Source organism: Balaenoptera physalus, assembly GCF_965194825.1.
Source record: "Balaenoptera physalus genome assembly, chromosome: 8".
Classification (NCBI taxonomy): domain Eukaryota; kingdom Metazoa; phylum Chordata; class Mammalia; order Artiodactyla; family Balaenopteridae; genus Balaenoptera; species Balaenoptera physalus.
Genome location: NC_138887.1, coordinates 89,950,217 through 89,977,368, shown reverse-complemented (window position 1 = coordinate 89,977,368; position 27,152 = coordinate 89,950,217). Strand labels below are relative to the sequence as shown.

The 27,152-nt window shown below is 34.9% G+C and overlaps 2 long non-coding RNA genes across 2 annotated transcripts in view; both read right to left on the bottom strand.

Moving 5' to 3' along the window:
- Positions 1–27,152, bottom strand: part of LOC309665775 — a 328,210-nt gene that overhangs the window by 115,000 nt on the left and 186,058 nt on the right. The gene's annotated exons all lie outside the window — the stretch shown is intronic.
- Positions 982–8,532, bottom strand: LOC309666334. The gene is made up of 2 exons (XR_014267059.1): positions 8,493–8,532; positions 982–5,714 (listed from the first exon to the last, which is right to left on the bottom strand). It is a non-coding gene; the product is annotated as an uncharacterized lncRNA (long non-coding RNA).

Genomic DNA, 27,152 nt, shown 5'->3' with positions numbered 1-27,152 from the left:
TTTAAATGGCTATATTATACTCCTTTGTATGGCTAAATTAAAATTTATTTAAACAGTTCCCTACAAATGTGTTTTATATTAATTATTTCCCTTGAACTTTACTTTTATTTACCTCATATTTTTTATTCCCTTATAATTTTGCCATTACTAATAATAAGTAATGATCAACTTTATATACACATGCATTGGTGTAATTATACAAGTATATTCATTAAGAAAATTTCTAGGCATAGAATCTCTGAGATAAATATAATACATAATTTTAAAATAAATATTTTTCTAGTTAATCTTCAAAAATGTTGCACCAATTCTCAGTCCCACTCAGTGTGTGCTAATGCTTATTTCTCCACCCACTTAACAGTTGCTTTTGTAAAACACTTATATTTTATCTATATGTTGATGCTTTATATTCATAAATATTGTCCCTATAATGCACTTTATAGCCTTTATTAGACTTCATTTTAAAATCTTGTATAGTTTTACTTGATTTTTCTTGACAAAATGTTAGTCATACACAAAGAAAATTGATATTTTAATTTATATAAGCTTAGTTAATTAATTAATTTGAGGAAGATTATACTTTTTATAATTGTGTGTCTTTCTACCCAGGAATATAATTTATTTTCCTGTTTATTCCAATCTTTAAAAGTTTCTGTCACATTTCATATATCTTTCCAATTTATTTTAGTGTTGAGTATAGTAATTAATGATTGCTTTTTAAATAGATTAAATAAAAAATACTTTTAACATTGCTTTTAAATAGATCACTTTAGAATAAAATAGGATTAGGTCTTTGTTTTTCCAGTTTCAGATTTGTGACTTGCACATTCCTTTTCCTCTATTGTATCACCTGCTTTTTTGATTACAATAAACACATTTTATTGTGAGTTTGTGTATTACTTTTAGAGCCAACTTGTGGATGACAATTCTACTGTTGCATTTATGAATTTGTAAATTTTGCTTTTGTACTTTTTAACCCAATTCTTTTGTTTTTCTTTACTTTGATTTTATTTTGTCTAACCTCTGGAAAAAGTGTTCAGTTTACTTATTTTATTTTTCTTGCTAAATAATTAAAGCTTTTAAAGTGATGAATTTATCTCTATACATAGTTTTGGTTACATATGTTTTAGTTTACAATGTTTTCATTTCCTTTTTCTCCTGAATATTATATAATAGAAGTTTTAAGTTTTTTCTTTGTACAATGAGTTATTTAGAAGTTTTTCCCCCTTTTCATGTCAAAGTACTTAGTTTTTAATTTATGGCAATGTGGTCTAATAAAGGGTGTTTTTGGAACATATTAAACCAAACTTTATATCCTAATATATTATCCACTTAACTCTATGGACACATAAACATCACATTTATTAAAATTAAACTATGATTTTTACATTATTTACCTTTACTTTCAAGTAAGGCTTTTTACAACTTTAATTTCTATTTTGTAATCAGGGTTTTGATGCTCACTACCCCAACCTTTTATATTATACCTACCATAGTCTTCATTTATTTACTTTGGCTCATCTTGTTGACTGCCGTTGATCATTGAATAACTGCTTTCAAGATTCAGGAGAGGTCTGTAGGTGGCATACCTCTGAGTTATTATGAGCTCCATTTAATGACTATACACAATTTGGTTAGGTTTACCGTTCTTAGTTCATAAAAATGTTTCCATCAAAATTTTGTACACATTATTTCTTTATGTGTTGTTACTGAATGTTACAGAGCAAAAGATTATTTTATTGTCTTGTGTAAACCAGAATTTATTCCTTTTGGGGTATTTGGAAGATGGTTTTTGTTTGAGCTTGGATGTTTGCGTAATGTTTATTCATCTTTAATGAATCTTTAATAAATTCAAACATGTCATCAGGAAATTTTACCTGAAACTCTGGAGGAGACCTTGCGTTCTATACAGCCAGGTCTATAGTATTCTGAATTAAATTTGCTTTTTTGTTGTTTGCCCTCTCTTATCCCATTTGTAGTAATCTTATCCCTCTCTTTAATTATGATTTCTCTTTATGTAAAACTTAATATCTACATATTTAATATCTCCTGACTTTTGTGTCTACTACATTGTTTTATTGTTTTCATGTCTTAATCTTTTCTGTTTTCAGGAGGGTTTCTTAAGTCTGTCTGTCACATCCCTATTCAGTTTTCTACAGTGTTTCTTCTAATCTTTACTTCACTTGATGAAAATTTAAATTTTATTTTTTTACCTTGCAATTCTAATTTCCTCTACAGGTCTTTTTTTCAGCCTGTTCTTATGTCTCCTTGCTTCTCATCTCAACCTCTGTGGTCAAGCTTTTTGCATGTTTAGGCTCTGTCTTGGAAAACAGAATTCACTCTACCTAGCTTAAGTCAAAATGGATGTATTATAGGGTATCTGGCTTACAGAATTGCCTGCATATCTGAAGAAACAAATCTCAGGTTGAGATTTCAGGAGTGACTCTGTAACCACACTGAAGAACATGGTCACCATGGTAGATGAAACTTCCTGTTTGATCAGAGAGCCATTTTCCAATGTGGAACATGGCTGCTGCTGCTCCAGAACTGCGCTGCCACTAAAACAAACCAGGAACCACTGTGATCAATCACTAAGGCACCACCATGAGGAAACTGTCCTGATACCAGCTCCAAACCAATGCTATCCATGTTGCAGTCTGTACAGCAAAACAGACGCCATACATCCTGCTTTGACAGCCACAAATCTTGTGACCAGGCCCTGGGACTCTGCTAATGGTGTGGCAGAAAATAAAGCACATGCCTCTGACCATACTTGTCAGTAAAAATAGAAAAATATTCTGTTTCACTTCTACCTTCCAAATCTCTTTAGAGTACATCTGAGTGGTGGAATCTTATTCATATCCAGCAACTTAGCTGTTGTGACTCTGTGAGAAAAAAAAAATGTGATTTTTAGGTATCTGCAGTATCAGAAAAAACCTTGAGAGGCGTTTAGGTGGATGTTGAATACTGAGCCACCATATCTACCTCAATTTACTGCTTTGGATACTCAAATTTCATCAAGTCCTTCTTTCCAATCTTAACCTTTCAGATGATGGCAAGAGAAAAGCAAAATACATCCTGCACTACTGTAGCTTTCAACGTACAAATGAAAATGCTTTCACCTTCTCTCTACAAAAGAAGGCCTAAAATCCCATTAGTCACCGCATCCACAAACTGGTGATATTCATTTCCCACCTTGATATTCTTTAACTTATGGACAAAATTGCAAAGTAAACTAACACTAGTATGCCCTATATAAAATGATAAGAGAAAATGATGAGGAAAATAAAATTGTTCAGGGAAAATGCTATAGATACAAGGGCATAAAGAAGATAATATGAGTAGTTGTTTTAGTCTTTGTTTCTAAAATTGATCACCAGGTCTTAATTATTATTTATAACTTTCCTCTTTCCAAAACCCTTTCCCAGGTCTCTTTCTCCTTGGGCAACATAACGAGCTGGGATTTTTAACTGGTGGAGCGACCCAAACCTTCACACCTAAGGTATACAAGCCTTTACTGATCCTACATGCTGTTCCATTAAGTTTTAAAATTGGACTTGGCAGAACCAGAATGAGTGCTAGAGGATTTCCTGAGTTGAAGGTATGCTTCTCCCTGCCCCACATGATAACAGCAACCCCATTTCCCCTTAGTAATCAGAATTAATCACCCCAGAAAACACAACAATCCCCTTTCTATTGGCCCAGTGGCATGCGTAGCTCCATATTAAAAGGTGGCAATCTCAACTTTCAATTCAAAAAACCATTGATGTGTTCCTGGTGGAAGGATTCATCTCTTGGGTACCAAGTCCTCTAAACCATCAGAAGCAAAGCCACAGAAATGAGGAACAAAAATATTGTTAGTAGGTCATTAAATGTAAGTGCCATTAGTAGCAATATTTCTACCCCTTAGTGCCCAGACAAGTGTGTTCCAACCATAAGAGAAAAAGGAATGCACATCATTTGCTGGCTGAAAGCATATGTCATCCTGGAGGGAAACATTCTATTCTAACAAGTTATATTGACTTGTTTTCAATGGTCTGTTCTATCTTTACAAAACACCCATTGTTTCTGAGCACATGGTAAGAATAGTGAATCCCTTGGGAGTCAGCCCACTTTCTCTCCTATTTCTTCTATATAATGAATGTCATGGCCAGTCAGGAGTTGTGTTGTGTGGTAAAACCATGATTTAAAAAGTAAACTATTCAGTAAATCCAAAAATGCTGCTTTACAAAGTAAGCAGTAAAGCCAAATCCATATCCAAAATCAGCCAGTACACTCACTAGTCAGTACACCCACTTCCTCTTCCATATTGGAGGAATCCAATATAATCAACCTGTTCCAGTTCCTGGCTGCACCACCCTGGCAATGGTTTTGTAGGTTGCTGAGTGCCAATGACCAGCAACAGAGACTCATGTTTTCCCTTAATGATGATTATGATTTAAGTAACTTTTCGCCACTATGTGTCCTCCTTCTAAGGCTAACAAGATCATTGTCACCTTCAAATGTAACTACTTCAGGGAGCTAATCACATATTGTAATTTTCTGAGTGTTTCGTGTACCAGTGACTGCATCCATCACAGTACAGTGTGGAAAATGGAATAGCATTCCAGGTAGTTAAAGCCAAAGGGATTTATTATAGGATCTTAAGTTGTTCATAGAACTGTCGGACAGCCTGAAGAAAATGGACACACCTGCCTCTCAACAGCCACAAAGATATCATCCAGACACTAGGGTGTCTATTAATGTTGTTGCCAAAACTCAGATATCTCCATTATGGACTTGCCTGTAGTAGAATTGAGGCAACTGCCACATTTTTGCCTTTAAATCTTACCCAGAGCCATTAAACTTTTGAAGCCTAAATCATAACCAGAATTTAAGCTGCAAAAGAGTCTGGGAGTTGTTTTCAGCTTTCTAGGCACAGTAGAGGGGTTTAGAAAGCCGTCATCCTATTTACAGCCCCCTCCTACATAAAGTTCCTCCTCCTTTCCTTTGGTTGGATTGGTTTACTGATTTATTGACTGATCAATCGATTCATTCATTCATTCATTCCTCAGCACTTGACATTTCATTAATTTTATTAAAATTTATTTTACAAAAATTTCTTTGATGGCAAGGCCTCTGTTTCAGTTTAATATCACCAGAGCATGTCACATCCATAGTAGGAGATCAACTAATACTTGGTTTCATTGAATTTTTGATAGTTCAAAGCAGACTCTGTCAAACATTTACTTCTACTTTCTCTAGATAAAAAAAAATAAAAGTAGACACTTCATAGGGATGATTTCTTTCATATTGCAGAATCTCTTGGCAATCTTCACTTGGGTTTTTCTCATTCCCTTATTCTTGAAAGAAGAGGGATAAATCCAGCTGGAAGTCTGCCCATAAACACAGCCTCTCTTTTTGGGTCCCCTGTATTATTTTCTTGGTTGTTCCCAGATTTCTGCTTTTAGCTGTTCAGATGAAGAACTGGTAAATGCAAATTTACATTAGCAGTGTAGAACCTTGCTTCCTGAGAGAAGCAAAGGACAATTCAAATACAGAACTTTCCAGCAAAGGAAGTAGCTCTTGTGTAGTTTCTTCTCTATTTGGTGAAGCTAGTGCACCAGGATAAAGTTCTTTGGTGTTTCTGCCCAACCTCCTGGCCAAGTGTATCATGAAGCTGCTCCCGTGCCTCCTCCTGGCCGGGCTGCCTCCTTGTCATGCAAGATCCATGCCTCGGGTTGACAGATAAAATACAGAATGCTCAGTTAAATTTTAGTGTAAGATAAACAGCAAGTATGTACCAAAGTACATGGGAAAATGCAATTGCAGTAAAAATTTTTTCATAGTTCATCTGAAATACAAATGTTCCTGGGCATGCAGTATTTTTTTGTTTGCCACATCTGGCAAACCTAGCCATACTATATCCAGTGAAATTCTCTGTGCATCATTGAGAAGCCAATATAGCTGGTGGCATTCTTGACTTTCTAGGAGACCATATAAAATCATATCTGAGGGCATCATCTCGAGTCAGATTGCCAGAGTGTACAACTTGGTTCTTTCACTTATTATTTTACTTTGGATAAGATACTTGAGCTTTCTATGCTTTAGTTTACTTTCTTATGAAATTAGTCTAATAAGTGTACCTACTTCCAGGGTCAATAAGAGTACTAATTGTGATAATTCATATTAAGCATTTAGAAAAGTATCTGGCAAATAATAAACTCTCTATAACTATTAAGTATTGTTATTATCTCTGCTAGGAAAACAAGGACATGCCAGGCCTCCCTCAAACAACTGAATGGAAATGCTTTTCCTCTAAAACAGTAAAAAGGATCCCAAATTTAAACTCCCCATCTGCCCCATAGATTCTCCTTGCCTCCAATGTTCATGCTTCCAATTTAAAAAGGTGACAGGGGTCTGCCAGCCCATCCACTGATTGCTTCCTAAGAGTCTGAACCATTTTCTCCAGAGAGGAATTTTGAACCAGACTTCGGTGCCTTGTCATTTCATCTGCACTAAATCTAGCAGAAATACACTGCTATTTCTGACAATGGAAATGATAACCCTTCTCTGGTCCTTTAACTGATGCAGGTTAGTGTCTATTTTTATATTCCTTTGGTCATTTCAGGAGATATGTAACAGGATGGAAATTAAACCCATGGACTCAAGTTGTCAGCTATCTCAGTATTCCAAAGCATAAGCAGAACCTTCATTTTGTTTTAATCACTTGACTGTATTGATACTTAACAACTAGTATGATACTTCAAATTCAGAGAGGCAAAGATGGAGAAAAGACCTTTCAACATAAGCTTCATTGACTGGCTCACTTCTGTGTTGTTTATAAATTTTGGCTCAAACCTCCTCACCAGTTCTCTATATGTTAATATATGAAATTCCCTCTTTCTGCAGTTAATGTAATACAGATCTAATCCTTATGCAATGATTCTAGCATAGGCTTCTTTCCAGTCCTCTGGAGTTATTTATATGCAATTTTCAAACAGAGATGATCTTTCCTATATGCACTAATAATATTTACATTTTTAAATGGAACACAGACTTAAAGTTGAGGTAAAAGGTTATGAGGTCAAAGAAACATAGTGATTAGATCTTTAACCAGGGCAGACAGTTACATATTGAAAATAGCAATATCATATTTTTGCAAATTTCATGCTCTCATTGGAGACATAGATGCCTAATTGAAGGAGGATTTCTTTTTTAAAAGAACAACTATGTTTATTAATACCTGTTAAGTAGCCCAGATGAAGGTCAGTGGCTATTAGAATAAAAATATATCTGAACAATTCCAAACAATGAAGTCTAAAACACTGAGTGAAAAGAGATGGAAATAATGGAATAATATTTCCAACAATCAGTGATAGTAAAGCAAATGTAAAATCATAACTAATCGAACTGGTTTTTCAAGGGGTGAAGTTGCTATTTATAGGAAATCTAAATATTGAAAGATTATTTTAATGGTGCTGTATACAGCTCTTGATGAATTAAAAATTTTTTTTAAATCATGGGATGAATACAGAACCAAAGCAAGGTATGAAAGTAAAAAGCAGACTAACTGAAAAATGTTCTCACTTTTCCCTGGTTCTCTGGACTCATCCCTCCAGAGAATGAGTTTCATGAAAGAGCAGTCTATAGACCTCCCATTAGCTTGCAGGGGTCTTTCTGCCTTTTTACATTAGAATAAGGTTCTTGGTGGAATGGCTGACACTTTGTGCTCTCAACTGTATGAAGTTAGATCTTTTGTAGAGATGATGAATAGCTCCTTCAGTGTCTAACAGAAAGTTTCCTATAGTTTATCTCAAGTGGTGGAGGTTTATACTATCGACGTGGAGCATTTTGACACATAATGTTCCTTTCTTTTACACATTGACTCTCGTTGCAGAGTCTCATGCCTTGTAATCTGAAAATAAAATATATTTATAATTTACCCTCAGAAAATGTGACAGCTACCACATTCAACCTATAAATTTAAGGAATGTTGGTCTACCAATATATGTGCTAGATCTGAGGTCAGCAAACTGTTTCTTTAAATGGCCAGACAATAAATATTTTAGGGTTTTGGGGCCTTATGGTCTCTGTTGCAACTACTCATTTCTGCCCTTTTAAGGAGAATGCAGCCATAGAAAAGCTGAAGACAACATGTAAACAAATGGCATGGCTGTGTTCCTATAAAACTACATTTACAAAAACAGGTAACAAGCCTGTGGACCTTAGTTTGCCATTCCCAGTACTAGTTAACTCCATTTTTATGTAATGAAGTAATAGCTTGCTCTTTTATCTTTTGCTTTAAAATGTTAAGGGTGCATTATTTTGTTTCTTACACCTCTAAAGTAAGCATACGATACATAACTCCGATACTTTTTTATGCATGTGTGTTGCTTATATGTATAAACTACAAATTATATTTAAACTTTTATAGATTATTTTTTTCAGGATCAAAAGAAATATTTCATAAAATATGCTTTCTAACATCATAACTATTTCAAGGAACTCACCTCTGTCTCTTTTATTTTTATTGAATTTACATGAATAAACAGCACAAAGGGAAAGGCAAAAATTCTTTTCTTAACCTTAAAAGGAATGGCCCAGGATAAATATAGTAGCGCATCTCAAACAAGCCCTAATATGAAAAAGAAAACAAAAGTTATGAGTTAGAACTACTTTGATCAGATATCATCCAATAAAACCTAACAACATACCAGTTAAAGCATTCAGAGACGGGTAGAAGAGTAATAAAGAATATATAACTTTTCAAAATGAGGTTAGTCCAATCCCATACACCTGACATATGAATAAATTCCATTTGAAACCCTCAGTAGAAGTGCTGTATGTTAAAGAACAAAAGAGGCAGCTTCAGGCTGTTTTTCTTAATTTTTCTAATTCATTGTTTTAATGGAATAGAAGAATTTGGTGGGACTGAAAGAACAAAAAAAAAAAAAAGAAGCCCTCTCTGATGAGCTCTGCATTTGCAAATAGTACCTGCCACCTGACTAAAGTACAGTACTTTGAATGATGGTGATATTGTCAGTGATGCATCTTAAATCAGTGTAGCTCTAAAAGACGGCAGGATCTTTTCTTCATTTTACATTACTGTATTTACCATTTTTCCTGGCCTTTTCCTAGGCAATAAATAATAAAGGAACTTATCTTAGAAAAAAGTGACCATGAAGGAAGAATTTCTGAACCACAGTTTTATTAATAATAATAATTATTATATTATTAATTCTAACAAACTTTGACAAAAATTGTAGTTCTCCTGTGAAGATTAAGAATCATCCTGCTCCCATGGAATCAGTGTTTTTTCTGATGAGCCAGAAACCACAGTGGGGATTTCGATACTCAATTTTAGCCCCAGGTTAAGTCAGAGAGTGCAGTGTCTCAAAATTAGAATAAAATAAAAGAACTCATTAAAGACATATTATAACCAGGAGCATTAAGTCTTAGTTAGATAAGACTTTGAAAGAAAGTGATAATAAATAACTCTTCCACTGTATTAAGAAATACATTATGATTTCTGCCTTAGATACCATCATGTAAGTAAACCTGGTGACTATCTATGTGGAGAAATTAGTAATCATTCTATTTATTTATTTATTGTTACTAAAACTGGGAAGTTTGTTTCCTTATTAGAAATTCTGTCTTTTATATTCCTGGTAACTGCAACAGCATGTGCCATGTAGATACTAGAGACTCATGCTTGTTGAGATATTAGTTGATACATGTAGAAAATTTATTTAGCTGCAAAAATAACAGGAAGCCAACTGCTTAACAATAAGAAACAATTGAAAAGAATACTAAAAATGTATTACCTCTCTGTATCACAGAAGGTTCTTAGTTGTAGGTGATAAAAATCAACTCTAGATGATTTAAGAGAAAAAACATCTCGAAGCCAAACCTTGCAAACCTTGTCCCATGAAAACACCATTGTCATTGCCAGTGGGCATAGACAGTCCAGTTTTCACCTCTGGCACCACCAAAGCTGAACCTGGGATATTGAGGCCAGCAGTGCTGCCCAGCTGCCCCTGGAAAATGAACATATCCACTGCTGGTTCCACTACCCTCACTCAAAGTGCTTTCTTCATGGTCCATGCTCTTTCATGTCACTGGCTCCTGGTAAGATCTAGTGCAGAGTCTAGCTTGCAGTCTGACCTGCAAGGGAAAATGGGAAAGTGAGTATGTAGCAACTTTAGTTTTCTAATGTAGGGCTGGCTCTACCTAATAAGAAGGAGGACGTCCTAGCATAGAAAAAGATTAAAATTTTTGATAGTCAAAAAGAAAGACAATTGTCTACTGCTCCCATAGAATCAGAAGTCCAGTGGATGAGGAATTCTAGGTTGATAATTTTTTAACTCCGTGCTGTCAGTAAGAACCTAGATTCTTCCCATCTCTTCCCTCTGCAGTCCTCAGTAAGTTGGCCTTTAGTCTTTGCTTTTTTTTTCTTTTTTCCTTAATTGTCTTTCTTCATCTACCCATAAGTTTCCTAAGGCAGCTGCAGAATTTCTAAATCAGTCTATATTCCAGGCCCAGGGAATATAGCCAGGGAGAAAACTGTCTGGGCTTAAAGGCATGAAGTTTTCTAGATTGGTAGCCTGTAGCATCAAGAGAGACATTTGATATACTTGAAAGATTTTCACTTAAAAGTGCTAGCCCTGGGAGTGAGTGAGCAAGACATAAAGTCTCCAAGGATAAAATTGTTCTTCTTTTATTACTGCTTGAACCCCGGGGGAACAATAACAAGAAGCCTGCAGAAGCCCCTAGGACTACTTATTGATATGAAGAAATTCTTGAAAAGGGTTCCGACCAAAAGGAAGATGGAGAAAAGGATCAATAATTTCATTATCTATTATTGCTACCTCTACAATTATCCTATAGGGCTCCAACATGTACCCCACAGAAACTATCCAAACCCACTACTAACATACCAATATTATAAGTTTAACCTTTTGAGTCTTAAAAAATATTCTATTAAAGCATCAAGAAACTGTCTCAGTTAAAACTCTTTCAGTTGTAAGTGAAAGAAAACTTAATTCAACTGGCTTAAGCAAAAGGAGAACTTATTGGATCACACTATGGAAATGTCTATAGGAGATGTTTACCACAGCTTGAGGCAGGGGCTTAAATGATACCACCAGGGCTGTGTGTATCTATTTCTACTGCTGTCTTGCCTCCAGTCTCAGAAGAGCACCTCTCTGATGGTTACACATGGCATAGCAGCTCCAGATTTTATGTCCTCACAAGTTCAAGGCCAGTAAAAGAAAAAAATCAAACTGCTTTGTTTCCAGATATTCCAACAATATCTCATTGGCTGTGATTGGTTCATATACCCATCCCTGAACCTCCCACTGACCTGACCTGGGTAATGTATTTACCCTGACATGTCACAAAGTCATCCTTGGAGACTGGAGTGTGGTCAACCCAACTAAAGAAGCCCAGAAACTAAGAGAGGGTGAGAGGATATTCTCTCAGACGGAATTAGGCCGAGGTTAAAAAAAAAACCAAAAAGCAGGTGAATGAATGCTGGGAATAAAAATAAACAGATGTCCCCTAACACTTTATCTAAAATTATCTGAACTCTAAAACTCAAAGATTAGAAAGAAGGTAGATATCTAGGGAAGAAAACAGACAAGAAGGAAGAAGTGGATGGCGGATGGAGATGGTTAAGAGCATCAAAGACAAAGAACCTAACTTACAAATTAAATGCTCATAGTAAGCACTAGAAGGAGAGAAGCCTGTGGACTTTTCTGCAGGATTCTAAACCTACAGAAATAAGAAATTGTTTTAAAGCTAGGTGTGAAGCTATTTTTCTTTAAATCTGAAGGTTGAAATAGTTTCTGAAATTTGGGGCGTGTATTATTTACATTTGTTAACATTCAGTATTCTTTATATATTAAGAGCTTACTATGTGCTAGTTCCTATCCTAAATATCTGTGTGCATCTAGTAATGATTAGGAGGACAGGCCCTGAGATGAAACTATTTTTATTTTAATAATCACTTGACAGTTTACTAGCTTATGACTTTGTGCAGATAACTTTAAACTCTCTATGGTTATTTCCTTATCTATAAAATGGAGACAGAAAGGATATGTCATTCGTAGGGTTGTTGAGAGGATTAAATAATTTAAAGTGTTTAGAACTTTACTCAACACATAGTAACTGCTGAATAAATAATTATAAGCATTAAGGGTTGTTATTATCAAGTACTAATTTCTTTAAGTCTCAAAACCTATGAGATGGGTACTATTATTATGCACAAGGAAACTAGAGAAAAAGAGATTAAATAATCTTTCAAGCTGCATAGGCAGCAAATTAGGTTGAGTTGACTTGAGTTGGGATCAGAATCCAGGTCTCTCTACTATATAACCTGCATTGTAAACCACAAATTAAATGGCTTTTAGGATATATCTTCTGCCAGAATTCAGGACTCCCTGCACACAGAGAGGAGACAGAGGGGAAAACACAGCTGGGCTCTCTACCTTTTACTTTCAGTATATTTCATGATTCATGGTCTTCAGAAGCAGTATAGGCCACTGTACATTAAGTAATATAGATTGTACTCTGGGGAATAATTAGTCTTATGTAGGCAAGAAACAATCCACATTCTCATTTTGAATTCATATTTGGCCATAGCCTGAAAATAATAGTAACTCCAAGTTCCACTCGAAAATGTAATAGATCAATCAACCAGGTAGCCTGCATACCATTAAAGACTTAATTTGCTGGGACCAGAAGTCCACCTTTTTCAGTTAAAATAAGACTAATGCTTAGCATATCAATATTTAAGCTGAATCTATTTTTATTAATTAGGATTTGAAGGTTGTCAGAAACCCACTGCAAATCGTCAATTACCTAGTACCTAGGATGTCCCTTATAAGAGTATCACATTATACAGACATAAAAAATTCAGAAGTAAGGTGGAATGTGCAGGAAAATCTTCATTTAAAATTGAAAGAATGAAAATTAACCCTTATTCTTTAAGAGGACTTATATTTAACTTTATGCCTTTCTAGGTTTTAAAACTATTAAATACTGTACATTTCAGTTCTTTTTTGTTCTACCTAATCCAATTGAATCTACTTTAAATAGCCATAATTGGTGATTTTCTAGATCAAAGTCTTCCTCAGATCAATGAGCAGAGCTTGTCTATATTGATTACTAGCCATGCCTATGAAAATATCATTTGTTACCTCGGGAATGATAGTGGAATGAAGAGGCTAACACCAAATTGGAAGGAGATCAATGAGTTTCATGTAGATAAAAATAAGCATGTTACCTGAGAAGAGAACATCAATTTTTTATGGACCCTGGACCAAACAGCAAAGGAAAAAAGTGTCTAGTAGGTCAGTCCTCTGAATGCTCAGAATGTCTTCTTATTCATAGTGGAGCTTCTGACCTAACAGAATTTCATCAAAGAGAAAAGGAAAAGGAATGAAAAGGGTTGAGAATTCTTAATTTCTATTGATTGCTATACAAACATCTCTACATTTTGTTTCTTAAAGTCTAAGCCTCACATTCTCTACATATTTATGAAAAACAATCAAAATATTTGATTTTCCTGTAGAACTTAGTTCCATATCCTGAAAACTATGGCTTCTGCTGCATTAAAATAATATGGTCAAATAAGAGAATTATTAATTTGAAAAAAAAAACTGGAACTAAGGAATCATCTGAACAAAATAGTAGCTTAAAAAAAAACTAAGATATTTGACAAAATTTTATTTTTCCTTGAATATGCTTATTGTCATCAGTAGGTTAAATTACCTCCAAATATATACTGTTAATACATCCCTACTATCCTAAATGCCCAGAAAGTTTTGGCCAAGTCAGAGTTGATGTGAGGGGCGTAGCCAAGGTCTACTGTAGGAGTTACAATTACCTACAATAATCAGAAGTAGCAGATTTGGTTGAGAGCCAGGCAACCAGAGGTGGAAACTGCAATTTTAGTTTGTATGGCTAGGCTGAGGCTACTCACAAAAGGAAAATAACAAGCAGAACTTATGTAAGAGAGAGAAAATAGAAAATCAGGGATAGAACAAAGAGAACAGGGATGTCGGTCTGACTGAGAAGGATACCTAAGGGAAAAAAAGGGAATAAAGGTAAAGGATCAATCTTAGAGCAAAGGCCAAGACAGTTCCCAATGGGCTAACTAAGCTAACAGAGGCTTTTTGCCTAATGTCATCTTTAGCAAGATGATTGAGGAATTCCTTTAGCAGCCACTTAACTATCCTCTCAGATCTGTCCATTCTGATCGTACAGAGGTCTGTGATGTGTATTCTTCAGTCCAAAAGTTTTATGCCCCTATATCTAGAGGTCATTCCACTTCCTCTACAAACAAGGAACTTTCCCAGGGGCTAAATTCTCAAACTCTGGAATTGTCCATTGGGGTATAGCTCCAGAAAGTGGGAAGTTTATAGCATATAAGAATCCACCACAGTAATCCCAAAATTGGAGTTACTGGCTTCCAGCATAGAATAAGATTGACTGGGATGCATATATGCAGTGTTTAATTTCTAGGATAGATTGTATTCCATGACTGATTAGTGTGGAAATCTATGGGATGTAAGTATTTAGGCAGAGACCACTCATATTTTTTGCTGTCATGGCCCCCAGTCTTCTTAAAAGCTTCTGTTCAAAGAGAAGTTGCCTAAGGCTCTTAAGACCAGGCATTGGGGAAAGCCAACAGACACAAAGGATTGGAACAGTTCAAACCACACGTCAAAATTAATGCAGAAAAATTCAACTCCAATGTAGGCTTGATGTTGAAGAGTCTTAACCTAAGATTAGTTGATGGGGCATGGCAATGTGATTTCTAAGCAGTGGCGAGATGTCTCAACATTGGGTGAGTGAACCAATCACAGAAGATTATGTGAAGCATTTCAAAAATGTGATCAAGACCCAGAAATTAAAGAAACTAGTAATGGCCTGAGGGCCAGCTGAAGAACCTACAGCCCTAGCAGGCAACTGGAATAGAGTCAAAACCAGAGACCAGGTGAAAATGACCAGCCACCATTGGTCCTGAACCGGAAGGGAGTATATAGCCCACAGTTCCACTTAGATGTTCTGGACACATGTTCAGATCCCTCTCACTAGTAGGAAGGAGCTACGAGGTTCAGAGTGGGTACCTGGGAGAGAAAGGGCAAAGTTGGAGCTTTCAGGTAGCAAGTCTTTGTTGCTGAAAGCTAAGGCAGAGCCGTGTCAGGTGGGAGTGGAAGCTGGTGACTTGGAGGTTTCATAGCACTTATCAGAGACCCTGATGAACTATTTACTTTGCAGACCAGGAGCAGGACCAAAGCCTCTCAGCCAAGTAATCAATGAAAGACTAGAGGTACACCGCAATACTTACAGACTGCTCAGCAGTGCATGTGTTGGATGGGTTTGTCCAGGATTTATACTTTCTTTGTTCGTGTCTGTGTTTCTTAAAATACCTTCAGTGAACACTTACTATTATAATAAGAAGATCTGACTTCAAATTGTACATGTTTTGAAACAATCTTTATTACACTAACTGGATAAAGAATGAATACGTCAGTTAACTGATTATTTCCTCACCGTGGAAAGAGCATACTTCCTGCCTTTTCTTCACTTTCTCCGAACATATAGACCATTTTGACTAGAGAAACATTCTGGAGTAGACTCTTATAAACAGTTTGTGCATGATGACAGACCTAACCGATCAACTGCTAGTTTAAATTTATTCACTGAAGTAACAATATGAATAAGATAAGTGTATAAATGTTATTGTTCACCATGGTGCTAAAGTAATATTCACAGCAGGAGGAATTATTAGAAAATTATTTGTGTAGAATTTAATTTATATTTTGGGTGAAAGGAGAAAAAACAATAAGTAGCTGTGTTAGTTTCTGTAACTTAATTGCAGATATCTGTATATAATAATATGTGAGCTGTGCTATTAAATTATAACATTAAGAAAAAACAAAACACTTGTAGAAATTCAACAGATTACCTTTAGCAGCAAGAGTTATAACAGATGATGAAACTCATGATGTAAATACTATTCTGATTAATTATGTTTCCAAATTTTTCATGCTATTAGCCAATTTGAATCTTTAGTCACTTAGATGTTGCTTTGGTAAGCCTTAAGAAATTATATCAATGATAAAACATGCTGTCACCTATGTGAAAACTCTAAAATTATTCTGAGTGATTAAGTAAGATTTGAAGCCTGAACAGTGCTGGTTATCTACTCCTGATACTTTAGTCACTTTCTGACTTTCTGACTCATATTTTCAAAGTGTTATTTCTCCCTGTGTGTAAACTATTGACCAAAAGCCTATTGGCCAATGCTCATTGCACCCCCTGATCATCTCATCATTGTCTTATAACTTCAAACTATTTCTTAACTGTTAAATATTCAGAGAAGTGGGTGTTTTTTTTCCCGGTTACTTCACTCCAATTTCATCTCCACAATTCAGTTATATTTAATTTAATTTTTCTCTTACAGTTTTATTGAGATATAATTGACATACAGCACTGTATAAGTTTAAGTACAGCATAATGATTTAACTTACACACATTATGAAATTATTGCCAAACTAAGTTTACTGAACATCCATCATCTCATATAGATACAAAATTAAAGAAATAGAAACATTTTTTTTTTCTCTGTGGTGAGAGTTCAGGAGAGTTAATAACTTTCATATACAAAATAGAGCAATTTTAATTTTATTTATCATGTTGTACATTACATCTCTGGTAATTATTAATCTTGTAACTGGGAGTATGTACTTTGACAGCTTTCATCCAATTCCCCTCCCTCCACCTCCCTACCTCTGGGAACCACAAATCTCATCTCTTTTTCTATGAATTTGTCTGTTTGTTTCTTTTTGAAGTATAATTGATCTACAACACCATGTTAGTTCCTGTTCCATAACACAGTGATTTGATATTTGTATACATTTCAAAATGATCACCACTATAAGTCTAGTTACTATATGTCACCATACAAAGATATTACATAGTTATTGACTATATTTTCTGCACTATACATTTCATACCCGTGACTCATCTATTTTACAACTGGAAGTTTGTACCTCTTAATCTTCCTCACCTATTTCTTTCCTTCCCCCCTACTCCCTGGCAACCACCTGTTTGTTCTCTGTACCTATAACTCTGTTTCTGTTTTGTTGTGTTTGTTCATTTGTTTGTTTGTTTTTTAGATTACACATGTAAGTAAAATCATACAGCATTTGTCTTTGTCTGACTTATTTCACTTAGCATAATACCCTCTACGTCCATCCATGTTGTCAAAAAGGCAAGAGTCCATCCTTTTTATGGCTGAGTAATATTCCATTGTATATATATACCACTTCTTTATCCATTCACCTATTGATGGGCACTTAATGTAGCTGCAACCATTTAATCCTTTTAAAAGAATTTAACTAGACCATGGAGAGGGGAAAGGCACTAAAATTGTTGATGGGAATATTTATTGGAAAAAATCTTAATTGGGAAGGCATTAGGGCAATTTCTATCAAATGTTCAAATGTTTTTACCTTCCAACACAGGATTTCTACCTCCAAAAATTTATGCTACAGGTATACACACTTACCTGCAAAATAACATATGTAAAAGATTGTTGTCAATTATTTTTAGTTGTAGTATCATCTGTAACAGCAAGATATTGGAAACAACCTATAAAGTGAAATTATTTCCAAAATAGAATGCTGAGTAAAAGAGTGAAGTATAGACTAACATGCACAGACTGTGATAATTAGTATTTACAAGGACAGAAAATAATACACATACATACTGGTTCATATACACATAAAATATCTCTGGAATAATACACAAACATTGATAACATTGGCTACTTTCAGGACAGGGAATTGGATGGGGCAGATGGGATGAGTGGGAGACTTTTCACCATATACCTTCAAATACCTTTTGAGTATTAAATACAAGAATGTGTTGCCTATTTGATAAATAGATATATATTTAAACAAAATTTGAAGTAACTCATCTTGGCAGTAATTAGGTAGCTAAAATAATACTTGGATAATTGAATGATTTGGAGGAAGAATGCACTGTGCATGCCTGAATATAAGAAGAGATTCCCATCTCCCCCGTTTTCTTTTTAAAGGAGAAAATTAGTTGATTTACATGTAAGCACTTATAAAATATCTCACACTGTAGGTGCTTTCCCAGTTACCTTATTTTGAACATCAACATTCTCTTTGCCAAGTCGCTTCATTTTTTTAAAGATCAATGCTATCGTTGCATGACCTTAGAGGTTAACTGATGGGATTTTTATAAACAAAGAAACAGAAATTTAACAAAGTTTTATTTCTCAATAGGTATTGGATCTGGTTTAAAAATGATGTACTTTATGGTTTGGAGATCAAAACAACAGTGAAAAATATGTCTGAATGTTAAGCTCAGGGGTTCTTTATCTTTTGCAATATACTTTCCAGGGACAATTCACACAAGAATGAAAAAAGTGCTGTACAATCATAGGTGAATCTAAAAATGATATTCTCTGGAAAAAATTTGTTTAAAAACTTTAAAACTTTCCTAGTGATGACTAAGAGACTGAGGTCAAAGATATAGTGAAGGATTTTTAAAAACAATCATGGAATTAGAGTGGAATAAAGCAATATTAATAATTACTTTATTATTTTACATAATATAAGTTTTTAATATGCATAAATAAGGTAATTATTTTAATTTTATAAGTAGACATTTGACTACCTCACTTGCATCCCTAAGTATTTGTATGTTCAAATTGACTGAAAAGAATCTTTAATTGGATCGTCTCTTGGAAAAGTGGGGAATTGCCTTATTTCATGATCACCTTATATTTGGTAATGTAAGATATCTTGAACTTTCCCAAATAAATTTATTTGCAACAGTTTCCAAATCTGAAAGTGAGATTCCTTTTGCTTTGTGCTTTTCTAACCATATACCTTTTAATGTACTGTTTCAGATTCAGACAACTTTTATTCCATAGCACTATAAAGTAACTTGTAACTACATAGATGGCATAAAAACAGGTAAAATTGCCTTTGAATCACATTATGTAAGACGCATGACAAACCAAGGAGTAGATAAAATCCAAAAATAAAATCATTTTAATAAAAGGTTAGGTCTCTTTGAGATTTTATTTCCTGCAGTGTCAGGAAGACTACAGAATAAAAGCCTTTCTGTTTCATTAGTAAAAACCACTGTATTATCACGGAGTTTGCAAATTATCCACAGCTACTTCAAATAAATACTTCTCCACAGTGCAGCACTCTTAAAATATTTTGGGTAGTCTGAACAAATCAAATGAACTCATGCACCCATGGGAAAAAAATGCATGAAAGTTGAAAACACAAACACTACTGTGGCTTATGGAATTTGTAGTTTAATGTAAACAGGGTGGCTGAAATGCTAATCTTTTATTTATTTAAAACAACGAGGAAGGTCATGAAAATAATTCACCATACTGATTCTGGCATGTAAGGGAAAAGTGAAAACCCTGTCAGCAAAGAAAGGAATGTTAATACAAAATTAGTTTGCTGGATTCAGCTCATGTTGTTTACTGTAGTTTTGACGGTGAGATCGCTCTTTTTCATGAAGGCTAAAAAGTGGTTTGTACGCTTTGTTTTATGAGTGATGCCTATATAGAGGGTAAGGATTTAATATAATTTTTAAGCCTAAAATTGGTACTCATGGTGAACTAAAACCATAAATTTTAATGAATGCATTTTTAAAGGACACATTTTCCTGTATATTGTAAGATCGTCGTTTACATGTAAATAAAAATTAAATTAAGCCATTCATTAATTTGATTAGGAATTTTCAACAAAATTTCCCTATTATTTTGGTGGAATTCCTGTGCTCAAGGCTTTTTAATGAAGGTCACATGAGCAAATCTTGTTTTGTCAGGTGGATGGTCTACGATATACAGAGCCTTGATAGAAACCAGCTGCAATGACCTGACATTGGTTCAGGCTGAAAACTCAGACAGTGCAAACAAATACTATATCTTAGCTCAAAATACTCGCCACATCTGCCAACAATTAGTTCTATATCAAACCTAGAAGGGGGCAATGAAAAACAGGATCAGATTTCAGAGAAAGCAAATAAACAAAGGGCCCTGCATCATTAGTCATCAAATGGTTGCAGAGGTACCCAATTTCTAGACTAAAGCTCAGGCTGTCAATCCTATGGATCAGCAGATAGTGTTAGTTAAGAGAGTTGCAGGGACGTTGCAAGTTGATAGACTAATCAGGCCATTGACTTATGGGTGCCACCCAACAACTGTTTATTATTCTAGATAGCAGAGACCATCCAGAGAGGTTAGAGCACTAACCTTCAGCAATGGGAGACTTAAAAAGCATTCAGATGTCATCTACTGACATTTCTGGTCAAGATTTATGACACAGTTCTAGGTGGCAATAGATAAGAAAAAAGACCGATTTTTCCTGCTGTCCTACTTTCTCCCAGAAATTCACTTTTCTAACTCTCCTTTTAGCCTTCCTTCAACTTTTCTAAGACAATGGGTCTATTCAGGATGATTTTAAAATTTTGACTCTAAAATGTGACTTACTGGATGGGTTATTCCTGGTATCATGTTTCATTTTGGTGGCTTTTTTTGTTCACTTTCCAACCCAAGAATTGTCAGTTTCCCCTGTCTCATACATGGCTTCTTGGTCTCCCAGTCTGCTGAGGTGGTCTTAATAGTTATAAAGTGATTGGAGTAGGAACCATAGAAACACTCTATGCCCCTGTCAAGTTGGCTGTCACTGTTGGCTCTCCATGACTTAGCACATTGATGGGCAGATACTACTCCAGATACTGAATTTTAGGCTTGCCTTCCAACCAGAGTCAGTAACTTTCTCCCCTTCTCCCCTCATGGTAGATACCCATCTTAGAGAGCTGAACTGCTGGATGGAATAGACCTACCCAGGGTAATGGGCTTTTCCCACAGAGTTTCTCCCATCACTCTGTTCCTTCCAGTAAACTTTTCTCTTCCTTTTTCCCTGCCTTGTAGTTCATCACTTTTTCTGGAGTGTTAATCAACAAATTCACTGTTAAGTCTTATCTCTCTTATTTCTTTTTTTGTCTAGCTATGTATCAGAGATATCGGAAAATGAAGGACAAGATAGAGGAGATAGATATATAGATATATATCTCTATATATCTCTATATATGTATGGAGAGAAAGAGAGTCATATGTTGGATTACATTATCTGCAGAATGTAGGTAATTGAATTGGGTGGGGAAAAAGGTTTATTAAACAAATAATTCTTTTAGATCCAATCAACGTTTATTCAAGAACATTATTTTAAATATTCATTAGTAATAAAGCAGAAAAGTTTGGCTATAGAGTCTCTTCAATATAAAAAGAAGATGGACTTTTCTACTCCTATATTCCACTTGAAAGAATAATTTAATTAAAAGGTAAAGCCAGCAGGAACTTTATAATCTGCATGCAATGCAGGATATTATATAATGACCTTCATTTAAAACCCAAATCATTAAAACTAGTAAGTCTAACTGGTGACAAGGGAGATTTCAACATCCGGCCCAACAGCTTAAAAATATGAATAAAAATCATAGCTTAAATGAATCAGTCCATTGAGAACTTATCGCAAAGTAAAATGAGAGAAGAAAGTTACCTAGGCAATGAATCCTTCTGCTGCACTATTTTATCTTTTGACATGTGCTTGTTTTTTCTTCTCTCTTTTTTTTCTCCAGAATTTTCTCCTCTGTATGAAATAAACCCAAATCTATTTCCTAGGAAAAAATTATTTTAGACAATTTGGATGCACCAGAGAAAATAATCTTTAGAGGTGGCTAAATCACTTCTTATCCACCCCAACCTCATTTGTCACATAATCTCCAGGGAAGTGAGCATTTGAAATAAAGTGGGGGAGCTGCAGCCCCATAGAGGAGCAGAGAGAATTGACTGATAACAATTTCTGGACATTTTTCAGCAGTAAAACACTAGCTAGAATCTATGAGTTTCTTTTGTGTAACATATCTTTGTTTCGGCATTGACTTCATATGATGTGACTCTTTAACACATATAGGATTAGATCAACATTTAAATGAAAGCAAAAATATCTTTTAGTTGTTGAAATTGTTTCTAAGCTTTGGAGCAAAGCAGCATAACTAAGTGAAATTTTTATTACAATTATATAGGTGATACTTCACATTCACCAAATTCTGTTTCCATACTTTTTCTTTCAGACTTTTTGTATCTGTTCTTTGTCTGTTTACTTTCTCATGTGAGTTATTACCCCAATTTCCCTTTGTCTCCTCCAGTCCTGAGTTCCCAGGTGGCAAACGATACCAACTTTTCTTCCTCATGATGATTTCCAGAAGTGAAAAAACGAAATCCAGAACACACTGTCTTCTTAGGAAACATGATGCCAGAGTTACTAGAAGAAAGATGAAAAGTAAGTCAAAGTGATTATTTGATGTCGTGTTAAAAAAAAAAATTGTCTTGAGTTTATTACAACCTTTAACAATTGACTATGGCCTCACTCAGAAGCTGAATGTGCACTAAAACAATAGAACAAAGAATAAAATATATCCTCAACCTCTGAATGTATTTATTTATAAGCAACAACCAACAACCAGTTTGATTAGTTATTTTAGCATAAACTTACTAGCCGCTCTTGTTAACCAATAATTTAGTCATATAATTAGTCAAACTAATTGCTCAAACAGATTTGACTAAACAAATCAATTTATAGATATACTGGATATGTGGCATTAATGTAGTAAAGGCTAGTAAGTAACCTTAGAAAGGAAAACGAGACAATAGGGTAGAGTGAATTGTCTTTCTCAAATCATTGTTCTATCTCTTCACTATTGAAAATAGGTTTAATTGTAATAGAAAAAATACTTACTGAGTTAGGAGTCTAAAGACTGAGTTGTAGTCCTTGGTCATCCTCCTTGTTTGGTCATGTTAGAAAAAGGATGTGTGTACTTTCTGGTCCTCATTTTTTTGTTGTTGTAAAAACATTATGCTAGCTAGATCATCTTATTCTCACTATCTATGGTTGGATGTGATGCTAGGTCTGGAATACGTGTCCCAAAGGACAATACAAATATGAAGCTAGACAGGTCTTTAAGTCACTAAATTTCAATGAATATGTATTACTAATTAATGGTATTGTTATTAACATTTCATAATGCAGCTAAAAAGGGAATAAGCTTGTAACTAAGTGAAATATGAAATGATTACCAAAGACATTTGATACTACATAGTACACTAATGGAATTTCTCTTGTTAAAAGTAATCCTCATAAATTGTTTTTAATAATTGCCTGGATTTTCAATGACCCTGTTTTACAACAAAATAATTAAAGTTTAAATTAGGTTTATAACAATAACCTTAGGAGACACATAGCACAACAATCTATGTGTCTTTGCTTTACTCGGCATTAATTTTAAAATTTTGTTATTTTAACATTTAGTTTCATAGTATATTAAAGCATGTACAGATGAAACTTGGTATGTTACTTAAGAAACAGTGTGAAATATGTCGTTCAGTAGGTAAATTTAAGTTACTTTTTGGCAACTAATTTCCTGGACATTGTTTAATTCGGCAAAATAACAGATAATGAATTTAATTCGATGTAGTGATGAATAAACACTAAAATATCTCAAACGTTTTTAAAGAGTACTATAGTGCATACTATCCTGATGGTTAACTATGTAAAGACTGGCAAAGATTTACCTGATACCCTGTACTGATTTATTGAATCATTCACTAATTCAACAAACATTTAGTGAAGAAAATTTCCAGTTTTTATCATTTACTAATTTAACCCAATAATTTCACTGAACCTCATTTTTCTCTAATTAATAATCCCTAACTCATATGGTTGCTGCATGGATTGATAGGAATAACACAGTAAAGTCAGGACAAAATAAAGTTTTGTTGAACTAAATTATCATTTTCTCCATCCTATCATACAACAGGTATTGTGTTAGGGCTTTAAGATTCATATGTGAAACACCATTCCTGCCCTTAAGAAGTCTCAAAATGAGTGCATGGGTCTATTTATTTTGGGTGTGAGAGAGAAACAGGGCAGTATAGTGATGTCAATGAATTGATAATTACTTTGGGAACCCACATTAATTGTGGAGATGAAGAATTCTCCAGACTGAGGTACATTTTGGCCTAGATTTTAAAGAAAAAATGAGATTTTCATATCAGGGGGCAGAGAGAGGAATATTACCAGGAAGAAGGAACAGCATGTGAAAGGCACAAATTTGGAAAAGTGTCTGAAATAACCAGGAAGAGGTGAGAAATTCAGTTTGGCACAGTGTGTTGTAGCAGAATGATACAAGATGGCACATAAAATGGGTGTGTACCTGTTATAAAGATCTTTGCATGGTGATCTAAAGAATTTGGAATTTATCCTATAGGTTAGCCCAAAACTAAAGGAGATGTTTTTGGCAGGATCAGTTTTGCCTTGAGAGATGTTACTTAGGCAGTAGAGTGGAGGATGAAAGGTCAGGAGTGAGAATCTTATGACTAAAGTATGAAAAAGGAAGTTGATGTACAGACATGGAGACATCAGAATAAAGGAAGTAGTTTAGAATCCATGGGGATGTCTGGGATAATCTTGGAAAAATAAGTAGAACAGGATTAGAAAAGGAGCAAAGACAGAATCCTATGAATGAACAGTATTTCAGGAGTTCAAGGAGGTGACAGATGACACAAGATAGATTGTTCAGGAAGAAAAATTTAGAGAGAGTCAAGGTGGGTGGGATCAAACATCTCCATCCTCTGAGGCAGGCACAGGGAAGGTAAGTGGCCCCATGAAGGAAAACAATTTCTTTGCTAATGACTGTATTTATTTACTGATTATTAAATCACTGATCTGATTTAGTCATTGTCACACCAAGAGTTAGGCACAGGGGTTTCAATTGCCTAAGGAGAAATTAGAAGCTAAGAAATCTTCAAAGGTTTGCCCAAGATCCCACAGCTATGTGAGGTGCAATAGGAAAGTGTAGCAGCAGGAGGATAGTAAGTTGAGTGAGTTCTTCCATGGACTTTATTTTCACTGTAAAGACTGGAATGTGGAAAAAGAGAATTCAAGAATAAGGTATACTTTGGAAATAAGCTATCTAGAATGTGAAAGAGACTTTTCCAGAGAAAGTAAAACACTGCTGGACCCTGTGGAGATGGGAAGCTGTAACCTCAACAGTAGTACCAGTTTTCATAACTGTGGTTTTCTGCAGCAATGTTTGCCTTCTGAGAGCAGAAGAGAGAATACACTCATGAAGGTTGTATTTCATCAGTTTTGCTCTGTTGGGGGATTTTCATGGACTCTTTAGGTCAAGGTCGTAACATGAAATGCTTATAGGAGTTTGCTAAGCAATTAAAATTCGAGGCACTTGGCCATTGGCTCCCTGGGAAGGATGGAGCTGTGAAGAACTGAAAATTTAACGGAGCTTCAGGTACGTGGACCCTGCAAATTATTGCCATGAGGAAGCCTTGGTCACAAAATATCAGATCTTCAAATTTTTCAAAATAGAATGGAAATGCAGATTTTAACATAAAGTCTAATTTTAAAATATTGGCTCTTTAAAAGAAAAACTATATTTCATAAATAACCTACAGCCCTAGTTTGTGACTTGTACTTGAAATGACTCTCCTTGTGAACTTGCAGAGGCTAATTGTATATAAAATCCACAATTGTTTTTATAGTTCCGTATGCTCCATTCATATGTTAGTCCTAATAGAATAAAGTTTCACCCAAGATTTGGACACCATTCAGAAAATATTTAAAGAACTTCATTTGATGACTTGGCTGTAACCAAACCTGAATCCAGAGACCATTTGGGAGTTGGGATGTCATCACAGTTTCTGTTTCCTGTATTCTGGTAAATCACATTGAAACGGAAAGACATAACTAGTCAAGGTTTTCCCATACTCTGCACAGTGACAGTCTTCTGGGACGCCTAGGGAAAAACATATTTTAAAACAATTGAAATTTTAGCTTGACATTTCTCAAAACTTTTTCCTATATGGGTAATAAAAAGCTGAATATATTATACAAGATAACACTGAGAAGACTAATAAAATGTTTTTCTCATCTTCTACATGCCATCCATGTGCTATATGCTAGAAACACAGAGGTTCAAATCACTATCATCTTTCCCTGGGACTTAAAATAGTAGAAAAAGCACAGATCAGAACTGAACATTCTCCAAGTCTTGTCACTTGCATACAAATGTACAGATGACATAGCACTACTTAGAGTAAATCTGGAGCAGAAATAACTCTGGCTTCTGACTGATTTCAGTTTCACTTGTTCCTGGTTTAGAGATAATAATAATAGATTAGTATTAAATGGAAATAAGTCAAGGTCATGGTTTTTTGGTCATAAGTGAAATTCATCAGCCTCAGCCTTTTTTCCTATATCTCCTCTGACTTCTGCTGAAACTTTTCCTATTCAGATGACTTATGTGGAGAATTTGAGTAGTATTTCTGTAGTAGGCTTCAATACGATATTCAGTCCTTAGTAAGAAAATTACACTACCTGTCAAATTGATGTTCAAATGCTACCATGCCTTTATGGGACAGCTTTCCTCTCCTTTGATATTATATGTTTCCAGTAGAGCAGACAGATTTGTTTCAAGTTGAGATGAGACATTCATTATTAACTCAAAAGGGTTTCATTGGCTGATTAGTTTGCTCTCCGGTCAAGTTCTGAACACTCACATTTCTTTTAACTATTTTTGATCCACTAATAATTTCTTTTCTAATAGCTTCAATTTTTCTATCTTCCTATAACTGGAAAGCGTTTTTTAATTTCCTTATTTGACATAGAGAAAATGACACTTCCGGATCTTCATCTTCCCTTTATCTACATGGGGATAACAATTATAGACAGAGGAGTTCTGTTTTTTTCTAAGATGCATAGGTTTTTGACCAAAGACACCATTTGTGATCACAATAAAACATGACTAGAGATTCCTTTCCCATAACCTGGTGAAAGACAGTGACATAGATGGTCAGGGGTGGGAAGGGGTGTTCTTAAAGTTATTGGATGGCACAATGCCATGCTGTCAGGAAGGGTTGCTCAGGCATCCTCGCTGTGTCTGGTGGCAGTGTGGTGCTAACTCATGTATGGCAGACAGAGCTATGACCATCTAAATTGACCAACGTTTGAGCTATGGTAAAG